General features: G+C 43.3%; 1 protein-coding gene and 1 non-coding gene across 3 annotated transcripts in view; one reads left to right on the top strand and one right to left on the bottom strand.

Annotated features, from left to right (window-relative positions):
- ERBB4 (erb-b2 receptor tyrosine kinase 4) overlaps positions 1-27,190 on the bottom strand; it is a 1,221,345-nt gene that overhangs the window by 383,444 nt on the left and 810,711 nt on the right. The gene's annotated exons all lie outside the window — the stretch shown is intronic.
- LOC119931153 lies at positions 20,459-20,596 on the top strand. Its single transcript, XR_005452010.1, has one exon. It is a non-coding gene; the product is annotated as a small nucleolar RNA SNORA7 (small nucleolar RNA).

The following is a 27,190-nucleotide window of genomic DNA, read 5'->3' as shown; positions in this document are numbered from 1 at the left end:
AGGAGGGCCGCTGAAGTTACAAAATATGAAATAACCAGGAATGATAGAAAACGATGTCATCTAACTAGCCAGCAGCTAACTGTGATGCTGATACGTTCAGGGCTTCCTCTATGGCCTTTTGTCAAACTGTCAAACCTGTCCTGATGAAGCTCCTTTAACAAGAGGAAAAGGTGAAAGAGCAATAACGTTCCCATGATCACACAATTCCGAGAAGAAAAGGTCTGGGGTACATTTCCAACTTGAAATGACATGCCCCATATCTCTCCCCCCTCCTCTCTCTAGTCTCCAATCCTTGGCCTGCCCACCATCCCCATGTGCTGGTTCGGTGACTACAACTATGATCATCTGTGCTTTGATTTGGGCATTAGATTTGACCCTGGAGATCAGAATTTGAAGTCTAGTGCAATATGAATCAGAATTCCTCCTCTCCTCTTCCTTACTCTTCTGGGTTTCAGCTCCGGGACCTGGGGATAATATTTGTGGCCAAATAAGACTGAACCATTTTTCCAAGCAACAAAAACAACTTAGGTTTTGCATTAAAAACATCCCATTTGGAAATAAAATTGAAATATAATTCTAACGCTGCAGCAGGACATTAGCAGGAATTAAAGATTCTATTGTTATGAAGATCGATTCAGGCTTTTATCAAAAGGTAATGCTTTCTGGGTCCTTATCTGACAATTCCTATTGTCATATATTCATTCACTCAAATTCTTTTATTAAGGAAATTTTTTTTTTTTACATTTCTACAAGCCCCAGTTTGATCTTCAGATCTTTTGTCTCCATGTGAAAGTTAATTACTGGATGGAAATTCATATTTTTAGGGTTTCCTCCTGCTAAGCTTAGAGTACACATGTCTCCAAGAGATGTGAGACAATAATTTTATGAGTCCATTTCTCTCAGGATCTTAAGTTACCCCCAAGAAGGAAATCAGGCCTTTCAGATCACTACGTCTTTTAGTGCATTGCTGCCTACATAATACAATCATGGCTCTAATACACTATACACTGCCTGGTGGTCTTGAATAGTTACTACACCATCCAAAGGCCCTCTCCTACCACCTATCAATCGATCAACCAATGGTATTTATTGAACACTTACTATGTGCAGAGCACTGTACTAAGCACTTGAGAGAGTATAGCATAGCACAATTAGTGGACAGGTTCCTTGCCCATAAGTAGCTTCAGTTTATACATTGATTATAGCGTAGTAATAGGCATTAGGAGGATTGATAAGTTCAGCAAGAATAGTAGCTTGACCTTGTAGGTTCACTGGTGAGGACCCCATCTACACAGATTCCTAAATAAAATGTTGGGGACATCAACATTTCAAAGTTGTGCTGTTTTCTTACCAACTGTCCCGAGGTGACCCTGGGGTACCGGCCATCTCAAGGTCAAAAGCTATCTCGTGACCACCTGAGCCAGCAGGTGGAACTCGGAAGTGAGGGTGGGATACTGCCCCCATGACCAAATCTGCTAGATTGACAGCCGAAGCCGGGAATACAGAAGGTGTCCCTCGCCCTCGTGCCAATCAAATTAAGTATGGAGGAGGGGGGAGGGCAGAGATTGGATAGACTGAGGCCAGAAGCTGGAATGGCCTAGGGGCACAGGCAATAAATACCTGTCGCCTCTGACCTTCGGGGTCAGAACACCAGGACACGCAGCAGCAGGAGCAGCAGCCCATGTGTCTCTCCCTGCCCAGAAGGCCAGATGCCCGCTCTACAACCAGAACCAACACACTGAGGCAAGGGCCGCAGGACGGGTGAGTGTCTCGTGGGTGGGACCCAGGTATCCCGCTGCTGATGGGAATCATGAGTGGATTCCTCCCATGTAGGGAGAGCACATTGTGAGAAGGGAAGTTCAATCCATTGTTCCAAAACAATTACATAAATTCAATTCGCCTCGCGGAATAAATTTTATATAAATCTCAGGCTTTCCGTCCCCGGCCTCTCTCTCTCTCTCTCTCTCGCCTCGCCAATCACTGAACGAACCCGTCCCCAGATGACAGGTGACACCAACTCATTCATCCATTTCTTCTCTGCCTGCCAAAAGGGAAGCTAAATTTAAGCCCTCTGTTCCCAGCTCCCTCTCCCTTCTGCATCATCTGCACACTTGGATCTGTAACCTTTGGACATTTGGTATTCTCCCCACCCTCAGTCCCTCAGTACTTATGTACATATATGTAAAGAATATATTGTACATTATTTATATTAATATCTGTTTTCTCCTCTAGGCTGTAAGCTCATTGTGGGCAGAGAACATGTCTAATAAATCTGTTGTATTGAACTCTCCCAAACAGTACAGTGATAAATAAGTGTTCAATAAATACCACTGATAAATTGATTGAACAGTTTATTCTTGAGGCATGAGGAGTAAGAAAATTGCTTACCTATCCTCCACCTTTAGATTCTAGAAAGGCAGGCAGAAACAAATGATGATGATAATGATGATAATGATAATTCTCAATGGCTTACTGCTACTAATAATAATTATTATTATGGTATTTGTTAAGCACTTACTATGCTCCAAGCACTGTTCTAGGCACTGGGGTAGATACCAGGTAACCAGCTTGTCCCACATGGGGCTCACAGTCTTAATCCCCATTTTACAGATGAGGTAACTGAGGCACAGAGAAGTTAAGTGGCTTATTCAAGTTCATACAGCTGACAAGTGGTGGAGCTGGGATTAGAACCCATGTCCTCTGACTCCCAAGCCCATGCTCTTTCCACTAACCCACACTGTTACTAATGTACCAAGTACTGCACTAAGTGTTGTATAGCAACAAGGTAATCAGATGAGACACAATCACTGTACTGCACGATGGACAATATGTAGTGTACTTCCCAAGCACTTAGTACAGTGCTCTGCACACAGTAAGCGCTCAATAAATATGATTGAATGAATGAATGAATCCCTCTTTTACAGATGGGCATGAGGGACAACAGGTATTAAATCCCTTTTTTTACAGATGAAGCAAGTGAGCCACAGAGATGTTAAGTGACTTGCCCCAAATCACACAGCAGGTAAGTAGCAGAACCAGGATTATGACCTAGGTCCTCTGAGTCCCAGATCCATGCTCTTTTCACCATTCATTCATTCATTCATTCAATCATATATATTGAGTGCTTGTTGTATGCAGAACACTGCACTAAGCACTTGCGAATGTACAATATCACAATAAATAAATAGATACATTCCATGCCCACAGTGACGAGGCCACACTGTGTCCAAACCACCAACAACCACTGATAGGAAGTTTCTTGTTAGCCTCTTGAATTAGCAGTGACTAAAGGTCTGTCCATCTCAGGCAGGGTTGAAAGTAAACAGGATAGTGAGCAAATGAAAACAGGGATGAGCAAGTCAACAGTATTTTACTGGCTTGGACCAGAGACTCCTGTTTCTCAGTGACAGTTTGGGACTGATAGGAAAGATTATCTCCATTCCACTGCCTCCATCATGAATCCAGGCATGCATTAGTGGGAGGGGAGGGATCACAAACATAGTAAATCTTTCCTGCCAAAGTCATGCTGAACGTATCACCATTTATCAGGCTTGGACCTGTAGTGGCAGATTTCACGTATGATATGGTTTAAAACTTTATTCAAATGAAGCAATTAGAGGCTATTAATTATCCCAGCATTCTGCCCTTAGCAGAGGACAGAGTGAGCATTCTCCCTACTGCAGAGCCAAATTAGGTAATTCATTTCTGAACATAAGAAAAGGGACCATGAATAAATGGGAAAACCCCACCAAGGGAATTAAAGGATCTGTCCAGGAATGCTGGCTGCTGCTTGACCAATTTATCAAGGCCAGCATGATCTGAAGATCTAACTCACCAGAACTAATACTGACAAAACCATAATCCACTTAAACCAATCTGACTGCACACGTTTAGTGGATGGCACAAGTTTAATCACACACACACACACAAACACACACAAACACAAACACACACAAACACAAACACACAAAACGGGTCACATAATCTGTTTTTCTTCTTAAACCATTAGCAGCCATTTAAGTAGGAAAATAATGGGTCTGGAGACTGATGAGTCCACCTCCCTACTTCCATTAGTTCTATACCCTAACTAACTCTGCAGGAACTGGATTTTGAGGCCCAATAACATGGAACTTTGAATCAATCATTAAGCAACTACCATGTGTAGAGTAAAATGAAAAAAAAAATTATGGAATTTGTTATTTATTAAGTACTTTGTGCCAGGCACTTTACTAAGCGCTGGGGTGGATAGAAGCAAATTGGGTTGGACACAGTCCCTGTCCCGTGTGGGGCACAGTCTCAATCTCCATTTTGCAGATGCTAAACGTAAACTGAGGCCCAGAGAAGTGACATGTCTTGCCCAAGGTCACACAGCAGACAAGTGGAGGAGCCGGGATTTTCCCTGCCCTCAAGGATCTTACAAGATGTAGAGATTGGAGGAGGTAACAGAGTATAGAAATATGTTCTGAAGTGCCAAGGGGGTGTTGATAGATTTATTGAAAGCATTTTTATGTTTAGTTATCCTGATGGTGAAGGGGCTAATGTCCTTAAGCAAACCCGCACCATCATTTTCAACAAAATTTTTGAGATTCCCTCCAGGTGTAAAGCACTGTGTTAGGTGCTTAAAGAGTAGGACCTGATTTGAGTATTGGACTTAATAATAAGAACAATAATGCTAAGAATAACTGTGGTAATTGTTAAGTGCTTACTATGTACCAAGCACCGTACTAAGCACTGGGGTAGATACAAGGTAATCAAGTTGGACGCAGTCCCAGGCCTACATTTTACAGATGAGGTAACTGAGGCACAGAGAAGTGAAGTGACTTGCCAAAGCTCACACAACACACAAGTGGTGGAACCAGGATAAGAACCCAGGTCCTTTTGACTCCCCAGCCTCTGCTCTATTCACTTGACCATGCTGCTTCTTAGTGGAAAGAACTCAGTCCTTGGAGTCAGAAGGTCTGTGTTCTAAATATACCTAACACTGGGGTGCTCGGTGGCTTTAGGAAAGTCACTTTAAACTCCCTATACCTCAATTTCCCTCATCTTTAAAATTGGGATGATAGTACCTCCTTTTCCATTCCTCACAGGGCTGTTGTGAGGGCAACATCCAATATCATATCAATTCAAACACAACCTTAATCCATCAGTGGTATTTCTTGAGTGCTTACTGTGCACAGAGCACAGCGCTTGGAAAAGTACCAGACAATAGAATTGGTAAACATCCCCTGCCCACAACGAGTTTATAGTCTAGTGGGGGAGAACACATTTAAGCTGTACTTACTTACAAGTTTGCCCCAATTATTTGCATCCTTTTTCTAATATTAAAACAGAATTGGGGCCATCATGTGGTTCATTTAAGAATTAAATCTAAAAATAATGGAAGGAGGAGAGAAAGAAGGGGAAGGAAAGAAGGGGAAGGTGAGAGGATATTTTAAAATTAATCTCTTACTTCCATGGTATATAACAGGTACTCAGTGAATTAACTGCCTATTTGCTGTATTCTTGTATTCTCACCCTTCTGATACTCTTCCTCTGACCAGGGCAATCTTAATGGGACAATTACGCAGTAAGGGCTATTTTCTGAGTAAATATGGTACTCAATGATTTATTCAAGTTTTCTTTCTGACAAACTAATGCTACTATCCATTTTATTTTTCTTCTTTTTCCTACTCCCCCTATTTTTTATGGTATTTGTTAAGCACTGTGTGTCAAACACTGTTCTAAGTGCTGGGGTATATAACAATGAATTAGGTTGGTAAACACTCCCTGTCCGGCCTGGGGCTCATGGTCTAAGTAGGAGGGAGAAAGGGAGAACTAAGGCACAGAGAAGTTAAGTGATTTGCCCAAGATCACACAGCAAGCATTTGGCAGAGGTAGGACTAGAACCTAGGTCCTCTGGCTCTCTGGCCCATACTCTTTCCACTAGGCCATGCTGCTTCTCTTGTAAAAGATGTATCCTAGCCTACCTCCACCAATAGGTTGTGAACCCCATGAAGGTAAGGACCATGTCTTTCATTTCTTGTGCAATCTCACAGGTGATGATGATGATGATGATGATGATAAAGTGCTTAGTGGTGCTCCATACACAGTGATCACTAAACAAATTCTATTGATAGATTGATCTCTGACTACAAAACTCAAATCTACATTGGACTAGTCATGATAATAATCATGAGACTCACTGTAATGTATTGCAATACAATATAATCAAGATAGACATAATAATAATAATAATGATGGCATTTGTTAAGTGCTTACTGTGTGCCAAGCACTGTTTGAAACACTGTGGGGGATACAAGGTAATCAGGTTGTCCCACATGGGGTTCACAGTCTTGATCCTCAAATGAGGTAACTGAGGCACAGAGAAGCTAAGTGACTTGCCCAAAGTCACACAGCTGACAAGTGGTGGAGTCAGAATGAGAACCCATGACCTCTGACTCCCAAGCCTGTGATCTTTCCACTGAGCAACGCTGCTTCTTCCTGTGCCACATGGGTCTCACAATCTAAGGGAGAGGGAGGACAGATATTAAATGCCCATTTTAAGGAATTGAGGAAACTGAGCCTCCAAAAGTTAAATGACTTGCACAAGGCCACACAGCAGACAAGTGTCAGGGCCAGAATTAGCCCTGACTCCCAGATCCATTCTCTTCTGACTCCATTGCTGTCTAATTTGCTGATCCATGGTAAGCCAATGACTATTTTCCCATATTTCATTCATTCATTCATTATTCAATCGTATTTATTGAGCACTTACTGTGTGCAAAGCACTATACTAAGCCCTTGGGAAGTACAATATCACTTCCCACTCATGCCCTGATGCACTAAAATCATCATTTCAACACTAGTGCTGCTGGGGTAAGTCTAATTCTATCCTTAAACAGTTGCCTTCATCGTTTTCATCAGGAGAGCATAAGCACTGATGACTGTGGAATACTGCCATTATAGTTGGGTAAACATGGACTATTAGATGATTATTCAGACCAATGGGCAAATTAAAAAGGCTTGAGACAAGCGACAGTTGGATTTGAAAAACCTATTCCTGGGTGTCTTTGCCCAGGAGAGGGGAGCCTTCGATCAGAAGAGAGAAGATCTCTCTGGATAATGGAGGGTAAACACCCATCTCATAAGAATACATTCATTCATTCATTCATTCAATCGTATTTATTGAGCGCTTACTGTGTGCAGAGCACTGGACTAAGCACTTGGGTAGTACAAGTTGGCAACATACAGAGACAGTCCCTACCCAACAACGGGCTCACAGTCTAGAAGGGGGAGACAGACAACAAAACAAAACATGTAGACAGGTGTCAAAACCGTCAGAATACATAAAATTAAAGCTATATGCACATCATTAACTAGAGTAGTAAATATGTATAAGTAAAATAAATACAGAAATAAATCTGTACAAATATATATAAGTGCTGTGGGGAGGGGAAGGAGGTAGGGCGGGGGGATGGGGAGGAGGAGAGGAAAAAATGGGCTCAGTCTGGGAAGGCCTCCTGGAGAAGGTGAGCTCTCAGTAGGGCTTTGATGGGAGGAAGGGAGCTAGGTTGGCAGATGTGCGGAGGGAGGGCATTCCAGGCCTGGGGAAGGATGTGTGCTGGGGGTCTACAGTGGGAAAGGCGAGAACAAGGCACAGTGAGAAGGTTAGTAGCAGAGGAGCGGTAGGTGCAGGCTGGGCTGTAGAAGGAGAGAAGGGAGGTGAGATAGGAGGGGGCGAGGTGATGGAGAGCCTTGAAGCCAAGAGTGAGAAGTTTTTGCTTGATTCGTAGATTGACAGGCAACCAGTGGAGATTTTTGAGGAGGGGAGTGACATGCCCAGAGTGTTTCTGTACAAAGGCAATCCGGGCAGCAGAGTGAAGTGTAGACTGAAGCTGGGAGAGACAGGAGGATGGGATATCAGAGAGGAGGCTGATGCAGTAACCCAGTCGGGATAGGATGAGAGACTGAACTAGCAAGACAGTGGTTTGGATGGAGAAGAAAGGGCAGATCTTGGCGATGTTGTGGCATGTTTCAAGACAACAAGGACAGTGCTCTGAACAAAGTAAGCACTAAAAAATATGATTGCTTGATTAAAGGCACACTGTAGGATCAGTCTTCCTACTTCTCTTCAGAAGTAAACTTTCTGTGCCTTCAAACTCCTCTTGATGCCATTTCTGAGGTCACCCACATTTCCATCAGAAAAGGTGTTGGGGACTTTGCAATTTTTAGTGTATAGTCTCATTTGAATGATCCAAGGTTGAGAAGCTAACAATAGTGGAGGACTGAGAAAATAAGGAACTTCTTAGTAAGAAAATTGGAAATACCTTTCAAACTGGATTAGTTCCCTGCGGAAACCTTCCAATTCCCTTCTCAGGAGTTCCCTCTCACCCCGGGGAAGATAGGATACAGCCTTATAGAGACCCCTCATCAACCTCTCCTGAACCCCTCATTATCTTATGTGCATTATATGGTAACAGGAACTAGGGCTCTGTCCTGAAAATGCAGTTTCAAAGCACCAGAGCACTGAATCATTAAATTGGCAATGTGAATTGACATGGAGTTTTGAAATTGAGAGACTTCTTCTCTTGGTATGCCTGGAAGGGAGATAACAATAAAATCCAGACAACCCAATGGAGCTGAAGTCCCTTTCTATAAGTAGAAGGATCCCAGCTTCCTTTACTTATGAGACAGTGATGCATAGAGCATGGAAAGAGAAAGTCTGAATTCTATCTCGGGTATCTGGTTCATCATTGAGATGGGGGCAACCATTCCTCATTTCCTCCATATCACGGAGCTATTATTAGCACAATTGAGGTGCTATTCAGACTTCGCATTCTGACATGCCTGGAGTGTAAGCGCTACATAAACCCAAGGAATAAAATTATGCTTATTTCTCATAACAAAAACTATGCCCCAAACCTAAGAGAAAGGTACAGAAGTGGGAAATGGAACAGAAACATGACATAACTATTTAAATTGTCCCCAAAGAGTGTCTTTGCTCTTTGAGTCATCTATGCAAAGCTTTTGTTTTGCAGGCTTTCTTCAAAGGAATCTTTTCACTGAGAAGGGGAATCATCAGAGAAGTGTTCTTGATCATGAATCACCTATAGCTTAACATAAAAATAGAATAGTTTGAATTTTCATCAACTTCTGGGTTCTTATCTTCTGTTTTCTTGGAATATAGTTCTAAATACAGTGAATTGTATTAAGAAATTGTTTTCTTTGTCAAGAAAGAGAAGTTTTAATTGATTGTTGATGCCAAACAGAATATATACAAATTGGGAAACAACAGTAAGAGTCTGGATTGTATTTCTGACTTCTCTGATTGGGATGGAAGCTGTCTGAGGTGATTACTGGCTGGAAGGCTCAGAGCAGGATTGGAATCTAGAAGAACACAGCAGCAGGAGAAACAAGTGAAGCAACAGGTTGATAGAGAGCTGCCGAGGTCATTTGCCATTCTAATAAAGGTAACTGTGATATTTGTTGAGTGCTAACCATTTGCCAAGCACTGTACTGAGCTGTGAACTAGGTACAAGGTAATTAAATTGGCTACAATCCTATGTTTTACTGTCTAGGTAGGAAGGAATATGTGTACTGAATCTCCAAACTACAGATGAAGAAACCAAGGCACAGAGAAGTTAAGTGACTTGTCCAAGGTCACACAGCAGGCAAGTGGCAGAACCCAGTATCTATGACTCCCAACCATCTGTTCTTTCCACTAGGTCATGCTGCTTCTCAGGGAGGAAATCATTTAGTAGAAGAAATGGTGTTTATCAAGCATTTACTGTGGGCAGAGCACAATATTAAGTACTAGGACAAAATACACAGTTAGACTGTTAAACTGTTAGACTGTTCCCATTCCTTCAGGATCTAAGAGACTAAATAGGGAGAAAGAACTGGAGACATTCATTCATTCATTCAATCATATTTATTGAGCACTTACTGTGTGCAGAGCACAGTACTAAGCGCTTGGGAAGTACAAATTGGCAACATATAGAGACGGTCCCTACCCAACAGTGGGCTCACAGTCTAGAAGGGGGAGACAGAGAACAAAACAAATTAACAAAATAAAATAAGTAGAATAAATATGTACAAGTAAAATAAATAAATAGAGTAATAAATACGTACAAACATGTATACATATATACAGGTGCTGTGGGGAAGGGAAGGAGGTAAGGCGGGGGGATGGACGGGGGAGGAGGGGGGGAGGAAGGAGGGAGCTCAGTCTGGGAAGGCCTCCTGGAGGAGGAGAGCTCTCAGTAGGGCCTTGAAGGGAGGAAGAGAGCTAGCTTGGCGGATGTGTGGAGGGAGGGCATTCCAGGCCAGGTGGATGATGTGTGCTGGGGGTCGATGGCGAGAATGAGGCACGGTGAGGAGATTAGCAGCAGAGGAGCGGAGGGTGTGGGCTGGGCTGTAGAAGGAGAGAAGGGAGGTGAGGTAGGAGGGGGCGAGGTGATGGAGTGCCTTGAAGCCGAGGGTGAGGAGTTTCTGCCTGATGCGTATGTTGATTGGTAGCCACTGTAAATTTTTGAGGAAGGGAGTAACATGCCCAGAGCATTTCTGGACAAAGACAATCTGGGCAGCAGCGTGAAGTATGAATTGAAGTGGGGAGAGACAGGAGGATGGGAGATCAGGGAGAAGGCTGATACAGTAATTCAGACGGGATAAGATGAGAGCTTGAATGAGCAGGGTAGCGGTTTGGATGGAGAGGAAAGGGTGGATCTAGGCATTGTTGCAGAGCTAAGAGCAGCAGGTTTTGGTGACGGCTTGGATGTGAGGGGTGAACGGGAGAGCGGAGTCAAGGATGTCACCAAGGTTGCGGGCTTGTGAGATGGGAAGGATGGTAGTGCCGTCAACAGTGATGGGAAAGTCAGGGAGAGGGCAGGGTTTGGGAGGGAAGACAAGGAGTTCAGTCTTGGACATGTTGAGTTTTAGGTGGCGGGCAGACATCTAGATGGAGATGTCCAGAAGGCAGGAGGAGATGCGAGCCTGGAGGGAGGGAAAGAGAGCAGGGGCAGAGATGTAGATTTGGGTGTCATCAGCATAGAGATGGTAGTTGAAGCTGTGAGAGTGAATGAGGTCATCAAGGGAGTGAGTGTAAATCCAGAACAGAAGGGGACCAAGAACTGAACCTTGAGGAACCCCTACAGTAAGAGGATGGGAGGGGGAGGAGGAGCCTGCAATAGAGACTGAGAATGAATGACCGGAGAGATAAGAGGAGAACCAGTAGAGGAAAGAGTCTGTGAAGCCAAGGTTGGATAGTGTGTTGAGGAGAAGGGGGTGGTCCACAGTGTCGAAGGCAGCTGAGAGGTCAAGGAGGATTAGGATAGAGTATGAGCCGTTGGATTTGGCAAGCAGGAGGTCATTGGTGACCTTTGAGAGGGTAGTTTCTGTGGAATGTAGGGGACGGAAGCCAGATTGGAGGGGGTCGAGGAGAGAGTTGGCGTTGGGGAATTCGGGGCAGAGCATATAGACGACTCGTTCAAGGAGTTTGGAAAGGAATGGTAGGAGGGAGATGGGGCGATAACTAGAAGGTGAGGTGGGGTACAAATACATCAGGAATGAGGAAACATTTAAATAAAGCATGGACAAATACAGAAAATGGAAATAAAACCAGTGGGGAGCTATGGCTAGAGGAGCAGAATTTCAGGCTCCTTGGGGCTCAGCGTTCAAGATATACCTATAGCCACCAGTCTTCCCAGAGTTTTATGTAGACTTTATGCTGTGAGTGTGCTTGGAAGCAGGTTTTATCCCTGCCCAGTAGACACAGAGAATGGTGGAAGCCGGGACCCTCAGTGGTGGGAGGGAAGGCTGGGTTTACCATGATGCTTTTCTCGATGGGGATGGAGGGGTGCATGAGAGCAGCTTTTATCCATTGCCCAGCAAACATGGAGCCTGCTGGGAGCAGGAACCCTCAGTGGTGGGAGGAAAGATGGCAGTTACCATGGTGCTCTTCTCAGTGGAAATGGAGAGCAGCTTTCAACCATGGTCTGATGAGCGTTGTGCATGCCAGGAGCTGGGCCTTCAGTGGTCGGAAGGAAAGTGGCAACTACCAAGGGTACTTTTCTCTGAGGGGAGTTGGGAACTAAGACAGTATTAGTGGGAGTGTGGTTGGGTGCAGCTGCCTATCTGCCCTGCCCCCTGCCTATTCCTGTGGCTCCCCCCAAAACAAACAAACAAACCAAAGGAAAATTAGAAAAACAGCAGCATGGACCACGTCAGCCCTCACATCTGTTTCACTTAATTGTCTCCTGCTTTGGTTGGCTCTGCTCCAAACAAGTCATCATGTTAGTCTCTGTTATTTCAGACTTAGGATGTCTGTCTTTTGGGGACAAAGGAGGATTCTGTTGGTAAGTTTGCTAAAAGAGAACGATAATGATGATGGCATTTGTTAAGCGCTGATATATATATACATATATATATATGTATATATATATACACATATATATATATATAGACAGTTCTCTGTCTCCCCCTTTTAGACTGTGAGCCCACTGTTGGGTAGGAACTGTCTCTGTATGTTGCCAACTTGTACTTCCCAGGCACCACTTAGTACAGTGCTCTGCACACAGTAGGCGCTCCATAAATACGATTGATGATGATGACATATATGTATATATATATATATTTTTTTTGGGGGGGGGGGGTTCAACTCCTGGACAGAATAAGTGGATTTATCATTTGCTGTATTAGATGCCAAGAATCACCATATTCTCACATATTGTAGTTCATAGGTTTCTTTACTAAACTGATCAATTAATAATAATAATGTTGGTATTTGTTAAGCACTTACTATGTGCCAAGCACTGTTCTAAGCACTGGGGTAGATACAAGGCAATTAGGTTGTCCCACATGGGGCTCACAATCTTAATCCCCATTTCACAGATGAAGTAACTGAGGCACAGATATAAGAATAATAATAATAATAATGGCATTTATTAAGCACTTACTATGTGCCAAGCACTTTTCTAAGCACTGGGGAGGTTACAAGGTGATCAGGTTGTCCCATGGGGGGCTTACAGTCATAATCCCCATTTTACAGATGAGGTAACTGAGGCACAGAGAAGTGAAGTGACTGGCCCAAAGTCACTTAGCTGACAGTTGGCGGAGCCAGGATTAGAACCCACAACCTCTGACTCCCAAGCCCATGCTCTTTCCACTAAGCCACGCCGCATCTCATTGATCAAAGGAATTTACTTACACCTCATGAGTGTGAATCAATCAATCAATGTTATGTTATTTATTGAGCGCTTACTACGTACGGCGTACTGGATTAAAAGCTTGGGAAAATACAATATAATAGAGTTGGTAGATGTGATCCTTGCCTTTGAGGAGTTTACAGTCTAGTGAAGCAGTATACTGAGGATTTGAGAGTACAGAACAGAAGCAAGACACCATTTCCCAGCCTCAGAGAGTTTGCAATCTAATGGAGAGATGGATAAAAAAAAAATTTGCAGTATTGGGAGCTGGAGCAACAAGGACTAAGCAAGAAGTAATACAAAAATAGGGAAACGGCATGGCCTAGTGGAAGGAGCATGGGCCTGGGAGTCAGGGGACCTGGGTTTTAATCCCACCTTTGACACTTTTCTACTGTGTGACCTTGGGCTAGTTACTTAACTTCTCTGTTCCTCAGTAACCTCATCTGTAAAATGGGGATTAAGACTGTGAGTACGAAGTGGGACATGGACTGTGTCCAATCTCATATCTACCCCAGATCTTAATAATAATAATAATAATAATAATAATAATAATAATAATAATAATGGCATTTATTAAGCACTTACTATGTGCAAAGCACTGTTCTAAGCACTGGGGAAGTTACAAGGTGATCAGGTTGTCCCACGGGGGGCTCACAGTCTTAATCCCCATTTTACAGATGAGGGAACTGAGGCCCGGAGAAGTTAAGTAACTTGCCCAAAGTTACACAGCTGACAAGTGGCTGAGCCGGGATTTGAACCCATGACCTCTGACTCCAAAGCCTGGGCTCTTTCCACTGAGCCCGCTGTTGGGTAGGGACCATCTCTTTATGTTGCCAACTTGGACTTTCATTCATTCATTCAATCGTATTTATTGAGCACTTACTGTGTGCAGAGCACTGGACTAAGCGCTTGGGAAGTACATGTTGGCAACATCTTGAAGCAGTGTGGCTCAGTGGAAAGAGCCCGGGCCTGTGGGTTCCAATCCTGCCACCACCACCTGTCTGCCGGGTCACCTCACTTATCCATTCATTCATTCATTCATTCATTCATTCATTCAATCGTATTTATTAGCGCTTACTGTGTGCCATATAGTAAGCATTTAACAAGGATTAAAAGGCTGAATGAATAAATGAATGCATAATTAAAATATGCAACTTCTTTAGAGTGATAGGGATAGAAATAAAATACATAAATGTTAAGAGTCTAAAATGTTACCCCAAGCTGTTTTCCTGGTTAAGAAATGTGGCCCAGTGGAAAGAAAACAGGCCTAGAAGTCAGGAGACCTAGGTTCTAATCTTGACTCTGTCACTTGTCTGTTGTGTGATCTTGGGCTCATTGTAATTCTCATTTCCTTAGTTTCCTCACAAATAAAATGGGGATGGGATACTAATTATCCTTTTACCTTAGACCATGAGGTCCATAAGGGTTAGGGACTATATCTCATCTGAATGCATTATATCTACCACAGTTTTTGGCACATGGCAAAGTGCTTTAAGTACCACATTTTTATTATCATTATTTTTATTATTATTATTATCATTATTATTTTGGGTTCTCATTTCTGTATTCAAGGAAGAAAGGTGAACTGAGACTGTAATTTTCTTTTAAGGTACATTTTCAGAATCAGCTCCCTGCCATGATAAGAAGCAATTTGACTTTGTCAATCATTTGAGCATATTTATCAAGAACTTACTGTACGCCTAACACTGTACTAAGTGCTTGGGAGAGTACAAAATGCCAGAGTTGGTAGACATTTTCCCAGCCCACAAGAGGAGCTGAACCTCAAGGTGGATTCTCAGACCACAGGGACCTGTATATCCCTAGGACCCTCCAAGACTCAGAGTGATAGTTTTGGCCATTAATCTTGTGCTCCTACTCTATTTTATTACATTTTAGTTTGAGACTGAGGTTTTGCTTCAGATTAGTACCTTGTAGAAATGGCTTGAGGAGATGAGACTTTAGTGAGGCAGATAATAAAGAAAAATGCTTAACCTATTGCAAAAAATTAGACAGGTCTTCACCAAGCCACTGTATTAAAGGGAACCTTGTCTGCTGCTTAGCAGTCAGAAAAACCCAACATCTGGAGTTTCTGCCTTCCTCTCACCTCGTGAAGGAACCCTACTCTTACAAATTCTGAGCTGCCCTTAATTTTTTTAAAAAAAAACCCTTTATGTATCATAATGAATACACAGGTGGACACGTGGCTTTGATATTAGTAGACATTAAAAGAAATGGAATAAATTATGTGGCTCACATTTGTGTGGGGGATTTTATTCACTTTGGATGATGATAGCTGTGGTATTTGTTAAGCACTTTGTTTTGAGAAATAAGGTTGCGAAAAGAGAATCCGGTCAGAAATAGTTCTTGTCCTACATGGGGCTCACAGTCTAATGGAGAGGGTGAACAGATATTTTATCTTCATTTTACAAATGACGGATCTGAAGCACAGATTGTGAGGTCTCTGCTCTTTCCACTACAGTATACCGCTTCTATGAATCTCACAGGTTAAGCTCAAGAAACCTAGGCTACAAGCTTTATTTCCGAACAAATCATAAATATTAAAATCTCTCTCTCTCCTCCTTCTCCTCCTCCCCCTTAGGGTCACTGCTAAGACTTCTGAAATGCTGATCCACCCTTCCATCATGAAAATTTCTGTGTAACCTGCAGGAAAGCGGTACTCCTTAGTCACATGAAAACTCACAAATAAACCACAGGGAAGGAATAATCATTCTTGCCTATGAGCTATGCTGACAATGAATATTCTCCAGGGATCCAATTTTCAGTCAACCCTGATTCCCCCCTTCAGTCTCCAGTCTGCTACAGGAAGAAGACCCCCCACCCCACCCCTCCTCAGTCAATTGGTCAACTAGTCGATGGTATTTAATGAGTGCATACTGTGTGCAGAGACTCTCCCATCCTTCCCAGCAGTATCCTCAGAGGAGCTCTCCTCCCTCCTCTCAAGTGCTACTCTGGTCACCTGTGCTTCTGACCCCATTCCCTCTCATCTCATGATATCTCTCGCTCCATCCCTTCTCCCCTCCTTAACTTCCATCTTCAACCGCTCACTCTCCACTGGTTCCTTCCCCTCTGCCTTCAAACATGCCCATGTCTCTCCCATCCTTAAAAAACGCTCTCTTGGCCCAACCTCACCTTCTAGTTATCGCCCCATCTCCCTCCTACCATTCCTTTCCAAACTCCTTGAACGAGTTGTCTACATGTGCTGCCTCGAATTCCTCAACACCAACTCTCCCCTTGACCCCCTCCAATCTGGCTTCCGTTCCCTACATTCCACGGAAACTGCCCTCTCAAAGGTCACCAATGACCTCCTGCTTGCCAAATCCAACGGCTCATACTCTATGCTAATCCTCCTCGACCTCTCAGCTGCCTTCGACACTGTGGACCACCCCCTTCTCCTCAACACGCTATCCAACCTTGGCTTCACAGACTCTGTCCTCTCCTCGTTCTCCTCTTATCTCTCTGGTTGTTCATTCTCAGTCTTTTTTCAGGCTCCTCCTCCCCCTCCCATCCCCTTACTGTAGGGGTTCCTCAAGGTTCAGTTTTTGGTCCCCTTCTGTTCTTGATCTACACTCACTCCCTTGGTGACCTCATTCGCTCCCACAGCTTCAACTACCATCTGTACGCTGATCTGTACACCCAAATCTACATCTCTGCCCCCGCTCTCTCTCCCTCCCTCCAGGCTCGCATCTCCTTCTGCCTTCAGGACATCTCCATCTGGATGTCTCCCGCCACCTAAAACTCAACATGTCCAAGACTGAACTCCTTGTCTTCCCTCCCAAACCCTGCCCTCTCCCTGACTTTCCCATCACTGTTGATGGCACTACCATCCTTCCCGTCTCACAAGCCCGCAACCTTGGTGTCATCCTCGACTCCGCTCTCTCGTTCACCCCTCACATCCAAGCCGTCACCAAAACCTGCCGGTCTCAACTCCGCAACATTGCCAAGATCCACCCTTTCCTCTCCATGCAAACTGCTACCCTGCTTGTTCAAGCTCTCATCCTATCCTGTCTGGACTACTGTATCAGCCTCCTTTCTGATCTCCCATCCTCCTGTCTCTCCCCACTTCAATCCATACTTCACGCCACTGCCTAGATTGTCTATGTCCAGAAACGCTCTGAGCATGTTATTCCCCTCCTCAAAAATCTCCAGTGGCTACCAATCAACTTACGCATCAGGCAGAAACTCCTCACCCTCGGCTTCAAGGCTCTCCATCACCTCGCCCCCTCCTACCTCACCTCCCTTCTCTCCTTCTACAGCCCAGCCCGCACCCTCTGCTCCTCTGCCACTAATCTCCTCACCGTGCCTCGTTCTCGCCTGTCCCGCCATCGACCCCTGGCCCACGTCATCCCCCTGGCCTGGAATGCCCTCCCTCCACAAATCCACCAAGCTAGCTTTCTTCCTCCCTTCAAGGCCCTACTAAGAGCTCACCTCCTCCAGGAGGCCTTCCCAGACTGAGCCCCCTCTTTCCTCTCCCCTTCCTTCCCTTCTCCATCCCCCCCGCCTTGCCTCCTTCCCTTCCCCACAGCACCTGAATATATGTATATATGTTTGTACTCATTTATTACTCTATTTATTTATTTATTTTACTTGTACATATCTATTCTTTTTATTTTATTTCGTTAACATGTTTTGTTTTGTTCTCTGTCTCCCCCTTCTAGACTGTGAGCCCACTGTTGGGTAGGGACAGTCTCTATATGTTGCCAACTTGTACTTTCCAAGCACTTAGTACAGTGCTCTGCACACAGTAAGCACTCAATAAATATGATTGATTGATTGGACTAAGTGCTTGAGAGAGTACAACACAATAGAGTTGGTAGACATGATCTCTGTCCTCAAGGAGCTTACAGTCCACAGAGGGATACAGATCTTCAAATCAATTACAGAAAGGAGAAACTGAAGTTTTGATTTTGATAATGGAGGGAAGAAAGGATAATTTGATGAAGCCCCTGTCCCTGACTGTAGTCTCCAGGGCCAATGAGGTTGAGAAATCTTGCCTAAATGACAGACTTCCTTTCTTGGGTTTACTCCTTTTTCTGGGAGCAAGTGCTCTAATGAACCAGGATTGTGCTCCCTGCATCAACATTGATGTGCCATTTGTCTGTGCATTTGGGGCTCTTTTTTAGAGTAGTAGTGTGGCTCAGTGGAAAGAGCATGGGCTTTGGAGTCAGAGGTCATGGGTTCAAATTCTGGCTCTGCCACATGTCAGCTGTGTGACTTTGGGCAAGTCACTTAGCTTGTCTGTGCCTCAGTTACCTCATCTGTAAAATGGGGATTAAGACTGTGAGCCTCATGTGGGACAACCTGATCACCTTGTAACCTCCCCAGTGCTTAGAACAGTGCTTTGCACATAGTAAGCGCTTAATAAATGCCATCATTATTATTTTTTGCAGAGATGTCATCAGAACATTTAGAGAAATGGAGTAGCCTCATGGATAAAGCACAGGCCTGGGAGTCAGAAGGGCCCGGATTCATTCATTCATTCATTCAATCATATTTATTGAGCACTTACTGTGTGCAGAGCCTGGCTCTGCTAATTGTCTGCTGGGCAACCTTGGGCAAGTCACTTAATTTCTATGTGTCTCAGTTACCTCAACTGTGAAATGAGGGTTCAGACTATGAGCCCCATGTGGGAGAGAGACTATATCCAACCTGATTTGCTTGAATCTACCCAGCACTTAATACAGTGCCAGTGCCTCGAGACTGTAAACTTGTTATGGGCAGGGGATGTGTCTATTTTTTGTACTCTCCCAAGCAATTAGTGCCATCCTCTGCACACAGTAAGTGCTCAATAACTACAATTGACTGAATGATGGGCACATAGTAAGTGCTTAACAAATGCCATAATAATAATAATAATTGTTAGTGTTATTGTTTCCTTTCCTGTTGAAGCCTCCCTTTTGCATTGACTCTGTACCTGGCTGTGTATCCCTTAAGCATTTTGATATTTACACCAAGCCCATAAATTTTATGTACCAACCTGTAATTTATTTATTTATATTAATGTCTGTCTCTCCCTCTAGACTGCAAGTCCTTATGGGCAGGGAGTATGTCTTACAAATCTGTTGCCTTGTGCTACCCCCAGCACTTTGAACAGTGCTCTGCACAAAGTAACCCCTTAATAAATATCACTGATTTTTTCCATAGTTGTGAAAAAACCAAGTGATCTACTTATATCATGGCAATACATTCATTCTCATTAGTTTCTGCCTTCTTTAAATTTAAATGTTGTGATTCACATAACTTGCTTGTTAACTTGGATTTCTAGTCTTGTTCAAGATGAGAAATGATGTAGCCTAGTGGAAAGAGCACAGGCCTGGGAGTCAGAAGACCTGGATTCTAATCCTGACTCCATCACTTGTCTGCCAAATCACCTTGGACAAGTCACTCAAGTTCTCTGTGCCTCAGTTACCTCATCTGTAAAATGTGAGCCCCATGTGGGACATGGGCTGTGTACAACCTGATTCTCTTTTATCTACCCCAGCATGTAGTACAGTGGCTGGCACATAGTTAGTTCTTAAAAAATACCACTGGAAAAAAAAAAGAATGAGCTCATAGCAGAATTTTTTAAAAATTCACCAGGACAATAGGTAGAGGCTCTGCAGTAAAATGTGTGGTATTTCAAATTCCTCTGTGTAATGCACTTTACAAACAAGAAATTACATTGCAGTAGATTTTATAGAATTCACTGAAATCTGAAATTCATCACTCATTTCTACAAACAAAAAAGCTCTCTATTATTCTGGAAGGCGTGGTTCAGTGAAATATTGCATTTTAGTCCTTGAAGAGTTTATGTCCTATTTCTGCAGATATGGTTTTTTCCTATAATCAAATAAAAAATTCTGGAGATCTGGGTTAGTAAATTAGGAGGGCCAGTTAAATAAAACCTATCTTGAGAAGATTATTGCTCTATTAACAGGTTTTTATTTATTTTCACATTGAATGAATTAAAACATTCCAATTTTGTGCACATCATTTTCATTTAGAATTTTTTCTCTGAGTCTTCCAGGAAAAATGTTTCAACAGATTCTAAAGCATGTGTCATGTAATGGCAAAATCTGAAGCTGCTTTTTATTAAGCTCTCACTACATGCTCAGCCATTCATTCATTCATTCAATTGTATTTATTGAGCGCTTACTGTGTGCAGAACACTGTACGAAGTGCTTGGGAAGTACAAGTTGGCAACATATAGAGACGGTCCCTACCCAACAGTGGGCTCACAGTCTAGAAGGGGGAGACAGAGTCTAGAAGGGGGAGACAGCCACCTCTCATGGTCTCACCTGGAGAGTTTCCAGTATTCTACCAGTCTCGACTATGGGAGCGAGAGTTAAGCAGAGGCACACCCACTCCATTCCTAGCTTGGGCAGTGGCTAGCGAGTGGAAGGCAATCTGCTAAAAGTCAAAACTCACCTGTGCTGGGCAGCAGGGACATGGGAGAGAGTTGAGGGTGGAGACTCAGGTTTACTGCTCGGAAGGAGGCAATGGTAAATCACTTCTGTATTTTTACCAAGAAAACTCTATGAATCCACTACCAGAACAATTGCAGATGGTGGTGGGGTGTTCTGGGAGAGATGTGTCCATGGTGTCTCTATGGGTCAGACATGGCTCGACAGCATAAAACAACAACAACAACATGCTCAGCAGTGGAGCTTATTAGATCAGACACAGTACCAGTACCAGATGGAACCCAGAATCCCCATTTAACACACTAAGAAACTGAGGCTCAAAGTGACTCAGTTAAGGTCACAGCAGGACAGAGGAGAAACTGGGACTTGAACCCAAGTCTTCTGACTCCCAGTCCTGTGCTTTCTCCAGATCCCTTTTCATTGAGTAATAGTTGGCTGCCTTTCATCACAATTATAACTTCAGCTAAGTGTGGCCTATTGGCAGGAGCAAAGGCCTGAAAGTTAAGGAGATCTGAGTTTCAAGCTCAGTCTTGCCCCTGGCCTGCTGTTTGACACTGGGTAAATCATTTAATCTCCCTGGACCTGTTTCCTCACTTGTAAACTACCTGATTTTCCGACTTCTTAGACTATAAACTCCATGTGCATTAGTGACTGTTGTGACCTAGTGGATACAGCATAGGCCTGGGAGTCAGCAGGAGCTGGGTTCTAATCTCGTCTCTTCCACTTTTCTGCTGTGTGACCTTGGGCAAGTCATTTCACTTCTCTGCACCTCAGTTACTTCATCTATAAAACGGTGATTAAAACTGTGAGCCCCACGAGGACAGGGACTGTGTCCAACCCAACTACCTTGTATCTACCCCAGCACTTAGTACAGTGCCTGGCATGGATTAAGCACTTAATAAATACCACAGTTACTATTATTATTATCCAATATTAACCATGGTGCTTTCCACATAGCAAATGCTTAATATCACCAACATTCAGTTCTTTGTAATCTGATTTCTTCTTCTTTTCTTATTTCCTTTTTTCATTTTATTTACTGTCTTGGTGTCTTATGCTGTCAAGTTGTCTTTGACCCATAGAGACTCCATGGACACACCTCTCCCTGACTTCCCCACCTCCATCCACAATCGTTCTGGCAGTGTATCCGTAGAGGTTTCTTGGTAAAAATACTGAAGTAGTTTACCATTGCCTTCTCCATTCAGTAAACCTGAGTCTCCACTCTTGATTCTCTCCCGTGCTGCTGCTGCTCAGCCCAGGTGAGTTTTGACTTATTGCAGATTGCCTTCCCCTCACCACTGCCCAAGCTAGGAATGGAGTGGGTATGCCTCTGCTTGACTCTCCCTCCCACAGCCGAGACTGGTAGAGTACCGGAAATTGCTCTTTATATGTTAGATTATAGGGCATTAAGGTGGGTTAAGCATCAACCATAATATTTATCACCAGATTACTACCTTTTCTAACTTCAATGACATGACATGACACTTTCTATGTAAAGCAATCTGAAAAATTCCAGTGATGCAGCCTAAAATGAGAGTGTACTGGTAACCAAAATTCATCTCCTTCCCAGAAATAGCTTTCTTTGAATACCACCTGCAAGTGGAAGCTTAGTGGGAGACCGATGTGCTTTGGGGGCCTACGTGGCTATACAGTTTGTTATTTTGTTCTTCTTTTCTTATTTATTTCTAATTTCTAATGGTATTCATTAAGCACTTAAAGTGTACTTGATTCATGGCTAGTCTTGGAATATTCCATTCATTTGACCTGGAGCTGCAACCTCACCGTAAATAAAAGTTCAATAATTTAGCTTCAATTGGTAAAGAATTCCCATATTTGCTTGCATAATTGTCTCCCTCTTTTGCTTAATTTTTGCAACCCCAAAACAAGGAAGGGTATATAAGCAGGGTCATATCAATCAATCAATCGTATTTATTGAGCGCTTACTGTGTGCAAAGCACTGTACTAAGTGATTGGGAAGTACAAGTTGGCAATATATAGAGACAGTCCCTACCCAACAGTGGGCTCACAGTCTAAAAGACTGTGGTCATATAAGAAGTATATAAGGTCATATAGGAAGTATAAGAAGTAGGTCTACTGTAAGTGGAACAGAAAAAAAAGAGAAAGGTAAATGGGTAATTGAGACCACATTTCTTACTCCTAATGGACCCTCCCAAGTGGTTTTCTGCACCCCAGTACCCCTTATTTCAACTTTCTCCCCAGCATAAGCACATTGCACAAACCTGTACCTGCAGCAGTAGTATGTTCTGGCCTTTTTTCTCCTTTTTTTCTTTTTACTTAGCTTGTGCCCCTAGCATTACTTCCAAAAAATCCTTCATTTCTTCCTCAAAAATCAGCAGTGGGTTGAGGTGGAGAATTATACGGTAGAGGCAATTTACGGAATTTTGAAGCATTTCATGTTTTATTGTTATCAGATTAGTTTATGTTTTTATTAAGCTACTAAGTACTCATTTCACATCAGCTGCATGCATTGAAGTATTAGGGTCAAAGCGGGAACATGTTACCTTGCTCATCAGGAATATGATAAATCCTATAATGAAGATGACCTTTCTATAGTGACTGCTGTAACCATGGCCCCTTCTCCTGTGGCTGGGAATGAACCTGAAGAAGGGCCTGCCAGGCCTGAAGTTGCTGTAAGAGCTACCAAGGAGGAAAGTCATAGGACACATTCCCAGCACATCTGACGGTAGGGTGTTAGGGCAATAAGGGGCAGCATAATAATAATAATAATTAATATGGTATTTTACCACTATTACTATGTACCAGTCACACTGCCCTCACCTTCCGTTCCCAGTCCTGTCTGCATCACATCACTGATTTCATACCCGTTGTTGGGTAGGGACCGTCTCTATATGTTGCCAAATTGTACTTTCCAAGCACTTAGTACCGTGATCTGCATACAGTAAGCGCTCAGTAAGTACGATTGAATGAATTAATGAATGAGATAATTGCTACCCAACGACAGGCTTACAGTCTAGAAGGGGGAGACAGACAACAAAACAGAACAAGTAGACAGGCATTGGTAGCATCAAAATAGATAAAATAGAATTATAGATATATACACATCATTAATAAAATAAATAGAGTAATAAATACGCATAAATATATGCCAAGGGGCAGGGAAGGAGGTAGAGCAAAGGGAGGGAGTAAGGGCAATGGGGAGGGGAAGAGGAGCAGAGGAAAAGGGGGGCTCAGTCTGGAAGGCCTCCTGGAGGAGGTGAGCTCTCAGTAGGGCTTTGAAGGGGGGAAGAGAGCTAGTTTGGCAGATGTGAGGAGGGAGGGCATTCCAGGCCACAGGTAGGATGTGAGAATGGGGCACATTGAGGAGATTAGTGGCAGAGGAGTGGAGGGTACGGGCTAGGCTGTAGAAGGAGAGACAGGAGGTGAGGTAGGAGGGGGCAAGGTGATGGAGTGCTTTGAAGCCAATAGTGAGGAGTTTTTGCTTCATATCAAGGTTGATAGGCAACTACAGGAAATTTTTGAGGAGAGGGGTGAAATGCCCAGAGCGTTTCTGTAGAAAGATAATCCAGGCAGCAGAGTAAAGTATAGATTGAAGTGGGGAGAGTCAGGAGGTTGGGAGATAAGATATCTGTGTGTCATTCAGTGTTTGTGAGTTATGGTCTCTGTGAGAGTGTCTGTGCGTGTTTAAGTGTGTACATGTTGTCATTATAATCATTATTATAATTTATTTAATACTTGCTATGTGTACTTCCCAAGTGCTTAGTACAATGCTCTGCAAACAGTAAGTGCTCAATAAATATGATTGAATGAATGAATGAATGAATGAATGAATGACAAGCACTGTTCCAAGCACTTTAGTAGATAGAAGTTAATCAGGTCAGACAGAGTCCCACATGGGATTCACAGCCTTAGTAGGAGGGAGAACAGGTACTGAATCCCCATTTTACAGTCAAGGAAACTGAGGCACAGAGAAGTTAACGTGGCTCAGTGGAAAGAGCACGGGCTTGGGAGTCAGAGGTCATGAGTTCTAATCCTGGCTCCTCCACTTATTGGCTGTGTGACTTTGGGCAAGTCACTTACCTTCTCTGTGCCTTAGTTACCTCATCTGTAAACTGGGGATTAAGATTGTGAGCCCCATGTGGAACAACCTGATCACCTTGTATACCCCCAGTACTTAGAACAGTGCTTTGCACATAGTAAGCACTTAACAAATACCATTATTATTACTATTATTATTATTATTATTATTGTCCATGGTCACACAGCAAAAAAACTGGCAGAGCTTAGATTAGAATCCAGGTCATTTTACTCTTTCTGCTAGGTCACGCTACTACTCTCTTGAGTGGGGGTACCTCTGTCTGTCTGTTACCCTTTATCTCCTTCCATTTTGTTTTTTTTTTTTTTTAGCTTCTTTGCTCTCTAAAACCCCTACTGGTCCTGACCTCTAGAAGCCTCATCCTTTGGGAACCCCACCCCCACATCTCAATTTGAGGCCTAGAATGGGGAGGAGTTGACTGGGAGTCCCCCTGACCCTACTCTAGGGCAGGGCTAGGCTCTACCCTGTCATGGTTGCTGACAGTGAAGCCTAGAAATGGCCGAATAAGACAATTGTAGGTCAGTACTGGGGCCAAGTTTCAAAATGGTACCCCATGGAGCATGGAATCCTGAAAAGCTGCCCATGGTTCCCTCCCAATAATGAAGGACCCAATTAGGACTGAAAGCAGAGAATCAAACCTGGAACTGAAGGAGGATGGTGGAGTAGAGGGGATGAAAACAGAGAGGTTGTTTTCTCAATATCATTGCTTTATCCAACATACGGACACCCTATGTCAAGTGCAGCCACTTGGCATAGCTCGTCCATGCCGTCCCAGTAATCTACCCAAGCATTCTGAGCATACTCCCCTGTGTAGCCTGGCTGGCATTCAACCAACAACTCCACACAAGGGCAACGCACAATTTCACAGATGCTGACTTAGTGAAAGAGCATTCCGTGATTTTTTTTTTTAATGGATGCTCATTGTGATAAATGCGGGTGAAATTATTAGAGATGATCCAAGATGAAAATACCTCCCATCTGCTGGTTTCTTTGCTGAGGAATTAAAAACATATTTTGGGGAGTTTCAAACAGCTGCATACTGTGATGCCAGAAGCACCATCTCAGGAAATTAGCCCTATTTTAATGAGATTCATATGACTGATTGCATGAAATGAATAAAGAAAGCAGTTGATTTCATCCCAAATCTAAAGGAGGATGGGGTGTGGGGAGTGAAGGACAGATGGGGGAAATGGAGCTCTTCCCAAGGAATGAATGAATCTAGGGTAATCAAAGACCATAGTTTCAACAATATTTGCACCCTAACAAAATTCCATTAAAGATTGGTTGACCATAGATCTTGATTTAGTTGACAGTACTTAAGTTGGTAGTCTATCCGGTTTTTGGAATTATCTCCCCAGCATGAGCACATTTTAGAATAATGTATACATTCTCTAGAATTAGGACTGTTCTGGTGAAACTTGCCAGACTTTCATTTATGGATTTCCATTTTTGAATAGATGCTGAATAGAGGGCAAAAATAAGACAAGGCAAAGCTCACCAATACAACTGTAATGTTCACTGAAAGGGATGTATGCCGTTCCCACGGACAACTGCCTTCTGACCAGACTTCTGGTTAATCCCTATATACCCACTCTAGATACCCATTCTAGAGTGTAGGCCCTAGGAGGGCAGGGAATTTGTGAAACTTTCCTTAGCACTTGATAGATGCATTGTACTCAGTAGGTACTCAGTAAATCCAGTGCTCTGCACATAGTAAGCATTCAATAAATACGACTGAATGAATAAATATCGGGAATACAACTCCCCATTCTATAGTCCCAGTCTGGATCCATGCCAAATCCACAATCTTGAAATACCTAAACCAGGAATTGTCCCTGTTTTACTGTTCTTTTGGTCAAGTCCTTCCAGAACTGGAATTCCTAATTTGTTCTGCATATGATCATAAATTGGTCCAGGCCAGAACCAGTGCAAAGAATGCCTACTAAGAGAGTTAATTCTGTGAGGGTTGTGGAACACTGTGAGACATCACCCAAGGGTATTAAACTTCACTAAATCACATCTCCTCCAAGAGGTCTTGCCCAACTAAGCTCTCATTTCCCCTACTCTCTCTCCCTTCTGGGTCGCCTCTGCACTTGGATCTATACCCTTTAAGCATTTAATATCCACCCCACCCTCAGCCCAACAATATCTGCGTGGACATAGCTGCAATTTATTGTAAACTCTGTCTGTAACTGCAGACTGTAAGTTCCTTATGGGTAGGGTACATGTCTACCAACTCTGTTGTATTGAACTTTCCCAAGTGCTTAGTACAGTGCTCAGCACACAGTAAGCGCTCAATAAATACTATTGATGATGATGCTTAGGACAGTGCTTTGAACCTCCAATACATCAATAAATGCCCTTGATTGATAAAGTGACAAATTTGAAGAGGGTAGTGGGAGCAGGCAGACCAAGTCATAGGAATATTAGGAAAGGATTTCAAAATTATGCCAAGCATCCAGAGTTCCAAATACCCTTTCAAGCAAGTTTAGAAATGTTCTCAAGTACAGCTA

The sequence above is a fragment of the Tachyglossus aculeatus genome, chromosome 7 (assembly GCF_015852505.1).
Source record: "Tachyglossus aculeatus isolate mTacAcu1 chromosome 7, mTacAcu1.pri, whole genome shotgun sequence".
NCBI lineage: Eukaryota > Metazoa > Chordata > Mammalia > Monotremata > Tachyglossidae > Tachyglossus > Tachyglossus aculeatus.
Note: the sequence above shows the minus strand (reverse complement) of the source record. Positions and strands in the feature narration are given on the sequence as shown.